General features: G+C 37.6%; 1 long non-coding RNA gene across 1 annotated transcript; it reads right to left on the reverse strand.

The window, feature by feature from the left end:
• Positions 1-1,639: 1,639 nt before the first annotated feature.
• On the reverse strand, positions 1,640-5,071 carry LOC118562942. The gene is made up of 4 exons (XR_004930901.1): positions 5,041-5,071; positions 4,794-4,886; positions 3,038-3,101; positions 1,640-2,109 (listed from the first exon to the last, which is right to left on the reverse strand). It is a non-coding gene; the product is annotated as an uncharacterized LOC118562942 (long non-coding RNA).
• Between the last annotated feature and the right edge of the window lie 904 nt (positions 5,072-5,975).

The raw sequence follows: 5,975 nt of genomic DNA on the forward strand, positions 1-5,975 counted from the left end.
ACAGATAAATGAAGAGAAACTATCTCTTTTTGCCGCTTGGCTGTGATGGCAGCAGCTCGTCTATTCATCCATGTTGCAACATTAATAAGGAGAAAGCAAAGCCCAACGTTGGTCAAAGGGAAAATCCTTTCTTCAAAGTTTCTGTTAAGCCTTTTTTTATTTTAGATTTAGGATCCAATACATGGCAAGGATTATGTTATCATGTATGCTGTTATGCATTTCTGTGGAAAGCAGTGTGCTGGCATTATTGGATTAATGTCACAATCCCCAGGTCTTCAATTATTTTTAGGCTCCTGGGAACGGTGAAGTCTGTTTGTGTTTTCACATCTTAGTTTTGTTCGTTAGTGTGATTCAGTTCCTTCCTGTCCTCATTGAGTAAGGGTCTCTTTATAATTTAGTTACTTCTGTTCTTGTTAGATTCTTATTTTTCTGCCTGCTTGTTTTTAATTCAGTTAGAGAGGTTATGTTGTGATAGTCGGTTCATTCATTATGGTTTTGTATTCTTGTTAGGTTCAGTTTTTCTCCTGTCCAGGTTACGTCATTGCTCTCTCTATTTCTCATATCTTTCACCTTTGCTAATTGCTTCACCTGCCTTTCCTTCGGTTCTCTCCTATTTATTCTGCCAGTTCACTGTCACTCATTAGCTGTGTGTACATGGACAAAAGTATTCGGAATAAAGGGCTGATTGGAATAAAAATGTGTTATGTAAACACACCAATTGGAATATTGTGATCAGATTAAGCTGAATCAGAATGAAATTGTTTTCCGAATGAGACAGGAGGTAAATGCCAATTGACAATCCGATTGGCATTCATGTAAACACTTGTCAGGATCAAGTTATTCTGATTGTGGCAAGCGGACCTTAGTGCGCCCAACGTCAATGTGACATATTTCTGAGTGGCGGAAATATGTCTGGGAGCAAAGCTGTCAGTGCTCCTCATACAACCTTTCTATTAGAAACACTAAAAGAGCTCATAATCATTATTTATTGAGTAACATTTAACCCGTAATTAGAACCTGGTGCAAGTCCTTCCTGGGCAGTCAGAAAACAAACAAACAAACTTGTATAATACTACTTTGTTTACTATTTTTTGTAGTTCAGCAAAAACAGAAATATTTCTTTTTCTCTGATTTTTTTATTTTTTTAGGGGAATTTAATAACGGCACATATCAGAGTGGTTATATTATGAATAAAGCCATGTGCATTCACATGCATATTATGATCAGATTAATTGATCGTGTGCCCATTTAAATGGTACAATCCCATTATTTTTTGTTTTTTAATCCGAATTCATTTCAGTCCGATCGTGTTTGATCTGATCTGACCTATTGTCAGGTCCTCCGTTATGCTACACTGATCAGGTCAGCTCCTTGCTTATTCCTGGTCCTTGTCTTCGCCTTGCCCTCTATGTAAGTTTTTATTTGTTTCATTAATAATAAACCAGCCTGTAATTCAACATGCAGCTCCCGCATTCTGTTCTGCAATTTGGTCCATCTACCAACACTCAATCTATGACAATTAACTGAAGACTGAGCACAAAAAAAATATGTACAGTACATGTATTTTATTAGGATTCTAACTTATAGACCAGCAGAAAGTAGGGACTTTTAAGTAAAAGGAAGAGGATACATGCTTTATTTTGTTTTACAAATGGAAATCTTAAAAGTGTGACACCTGTTGTGTATGCTCTAATATGCATAAATAAAATTCAGTTCTACCTGTCATATTGAGTAATCACCTAATTAGTTATTTACCTAATCCTTGCCATCCTTTTCGTGAGGGCCTGTGAGATTTGTCAGAAGGACATTAGTAAATGAACTGCTTCACGAAAACAAAACTTACAAGACCATTTCTCAAACCTTGAACATCTCATCAAGCACTGTTCGATCCATTCATTCATTGTCTGACACACTTCCTCGTACAGGGACATGGGGCTGTTCACTTCATTATATGAAAATGGAGAAAATATCACACAACTTGGGGCATTAATTAGAGAAGCACCCAAGTGGCCCATGACACCCTGGAGGAGCTGCAAAGACCCGCACAGTTTAGTCAAGAGAATCTGGTGATCTGTTGAATCCATTGGTCATGCAGTCTCCAGAACTGGCCTGTAGGAAAAGTGACAAGAAAAAAGACACTGTTAGAAAAAAAAGCCACAAGAAGTCTCATTTTATGGTTTTGCCACAAGCCAGGAAACATCTGACTGAAGATGCTCTGGTCTGAGGCCAAAATTGAACTGTCTGACCAACATGCAAAACGCTACATGTGACAAAGTCAGAGTCTAGACCTCAATCCGCCGGAAAACCTGCATCTTAAAATGAATGTTCACAGATACTCCACCCAATCTTACTAAGCTTGATTTATTTAGCAAAGAATGGGCAATGCAGGTTAAGACAAGCTTTTGATGTTTCCAATGTAATTGCAGCAAATTCTAGTTCTAAAAAAGAAGTGCAGTGCAAATGCAATCCATTGTTTATTTGAAAAGAAGAATAAAAATAATCATTTACCCTGTCGCTATTCTTTTTCCTCCTTCTTCACATTTACATTATGATGATCTTTAATATAAAATCCCATTGAATACGTCAGTACATCAGTACCTTTGCAAGGGATTGCAGACTAAATGTATAAATTTACTGTAAACTGACTATAAAACGTGAGGGAGAATTGCTGGGAAGTGTTATTTGATTTCCTGTAAAATAACTTCTTGTCAGGCTCAGTAAACACTATAACTTCCAGCCTGAGATTAACTTAGTCTGAGCAGTGGGTTCAGATGAACGATAATTCTGGCATTGCATCATACGTATAGTATAATACAGCAGGTTTATCAAGAGAGTCATCTTGTTTGCTGACATCAGTCATAATAAGGAATGTAAACAAGCTGACTTCATCTGTGACATGCCATAATGGACCACATCATCAAGCATTGACTGTACATAGTCAATTTTCTTATTTGTGGTTCCAGACGGCTGCCAGAGAGAAGCTGCCAACATACGTCAAATCCTTTCACAGAACTTGTGAGCAAAACATTTACAGTACCGTCAGATTAAGCCAGCAGGTAAGACTGTGAGCCAGAACCAAATCATTGAGTAAACATAGCAGTCTGTGAACAAAGACGAGAATCAGTCAAGAACAGGGGCTAAAATCAAAGCAGGCAGCTAAATTTTCAGTGACCATTTCCCTGACCTCTGCCATAGTTTAATGTTTTGTTCTTCTGCTTCCATGAAGCTGCAGTGACTAATCTCCATAACATTAAACACAAATTAACTGTGTGTTGGATTCATATTTGCAGCAGAAATCTAATCAAGTCATTTTAAATGAAATTGCACCATTCTGGGAAGTTTGGGTGTGTCATAGTTTGAGGATTTTTTTTTCTCTTTTGTTGGTTTGTGTTGTTTTTGATTTTGGGTTCTGCTGACATTATATACACACACACACACACACACACACACACTGATGCATATATATATGGATGTGTGTGTGTGTGTGTGTGTGTGTGTGTGTGCATGCGTGTATTTTTCCATTCCTTGCTCTCATAACTGATCTTGCGTTCGAATTATTGCACACTTTTTCCTACTTTTCTAACTGTACTTCTGCTTTGTGTCAGTTGTTCACCTCGGTTTATACAGCCTCTGCCCTTTAATTTTTCTTTTTCGATTGCTTGTATGATTACCTCAAGCCATTTCTTTATGCCAAATTTTTGGCTTGGATTCTTCGTGTGAGCTGTACCTTTTAGTATTTTGTTTGAAATATACAGGAAACTGGCTTGCATTTGAATCATAACCACTAACATCAGCGCAAAGCTCCGCATGCAAGAAATGCTGTATATGTAACGTGTTTTTATCCACACTGACAGCACTGATGATGTGCCAGCTTGTGATTTTTTTTTCTGGGAACTTTAAGGTCTATAAAGTAGACATGTTTGTGATTGGGATTGCTGTGTTTGTTTCAGTGCGGTTTGGAAATCATTAATTCAAAAAAGATTACAAAACAACAAGAATAATAAATAAGAAATGGTAGGAAAAAATACTGTTCAGGTTTTTGGATACTTAATAGTCAAACAAACATTAATCAAACTTAGAATTGATTCAGAACAAATGGGTAATAATCAAACGTGCTTTTTGACTGAAAAAAAATTAACTCAAAGTCGACTGCATACATATGGACAGTAACATTTGTGCCGATATTATGTCTCCTAAATCTCAAAAGAGTAAATAAGACTGGTCCAAGAACTGGGGCCCTGGAGATCGTGACAAGAAGTCCCACACGTTTCAGAAAGCTTGGTTAGTGGATATCCAGAGTCATTTCTGGGGTAAATTCCTGCATACCCTGGCTTTTCTGTTTCAGAAAGCTCAGAAGCCTGAGTCAAATTATTACAACAAATTACTTTGTGAAACAACCCTGATCAAGGTTGTTAGGGCTAACCCTGAGTATAAAGGTGTTCCATAGTCAGAGACCCACATACTAATAAAAGACTTACACAGAATGAAAGCCATTCATATATTTTCCCCCAACACTGTTAGGGCTATGGCACATTAAAATAATGCCACCTTTAGTTCAACTTAAAATATAAATACAGCCTTCATGATTAACATAAAGTGAGGTTGGCACAAATTATACACCTAAATCAACCATCAACTCATTTTTAGAAGCCAAATTCTGGCGAAAGGATGAACATATTAGTTATTTCAATAACTCGCACCATTCTATAATTAATTCCAAATGTTGACTATAACCAATACATGCTTTAGTTGATTAAGGTTAAACATAAGAATACCTCATAACTTAACCTTACCTGATTAAACTGTATTTTTATTCTTCATCTTGATCTGCTGCTAGTTCTTTTTATACATGTTGAGTTGCACCTAGATACGTAATCACTGAACCCCTGGTGTGGAACGAGTGTAGTGTGAGAATACAGCTTTAATTCTCCATCAAATTACACTTATATCGCTCATTCACTGACTTTTTCAGCAATTCTCTGCCGCGATTATTGTTTAATATTCTCCATATGCCCCTGAAACGGGGCCCCGTTCACCCACCTCAGCTCCTCAGTTCACATTAGTTTCAGTTTCTCGTTCACCTGATTGCTCTGCCTTGTCTCAGTCTCAGCTGTTCCTCATCCTTCTTAATTGGCTCTTCTTCTGTCTGCTTTCTCTTCAGTACATTTTGGTTCCATCCAAAACATCTAATTACAGCTCCTAGCTCCTGTTCCTTGACCTTTCATGGGGTCAACAGTAAGAACTCTATAGTGGGGAGGAAAGGAACTTCGGATTGCTGTGCCGATTTCAGACAGCCTTTAATGCATACATCATTACGTGACTGAAATGCACATGGATGATACGAGTCAAATCCGGGCCTACAGCCTTTAGAAAAAGAACTACAGAACACGCGAGTTAGACAAATGTAAACAGCTAAAGCTTTCAATTACACTGTTACACTATCTATACCTGTTTTACAAGAGAAGTCTGGCCAAAAAAAAAAACATTTACATTAAAAACATTGGTTATATAAAACACTTGTACACAAATGTGGTAGACTGTGTTGCACCTGTGCATGGGGATATCATGTAATGCTGTTGCTTCGCCTGCCACATTTGTGTTCAGTGTGGACGCACCTTTAGGCTGCAGTAAGTAACAATGAAGTTCTGCACTGTGATTTTATTTTACTTTCAGATTTGAAACTTTGTGGACTTTATTGTTTTTATGTATATATTTTTTTGCATATTATTGCTGTTTCACCATTTAAAGTCATCTTCCGGTCTGTGAAATGTAATTGTAATAAATATCAATCAAGCTAAAGGGACAGTTGATCATACAATAAGAGTTTCAGGAATTTGTATCATTGCAATCAGGTCTTGTGTTTCCAGAGCCACAATGTCATACCACAAAGCAGGATGTCAAAATCAGCGGCCCTAAAACGCGGGGGTCCGCTAACCATGGGTTGGGGGTCTGTGAAACTGCATGTTGTCGGGCCT

The sequence above is a fragment of the Fundulus heteroclitus genome, chromosome 1 (assembly GCF_011125445.2).
Source record: "Fundulus heteroclitus isolate FHET01 chromosome 1, MU-UCD_Fhet_4.1, whole genome shotgun sequence".
Lineage (NCBI taxonomy): Eukaryota > Metazoa > Chordata > Actinopteri > Cyprinodontiformes > Fundulidae > Fundulus > Fundulus heteroclitus.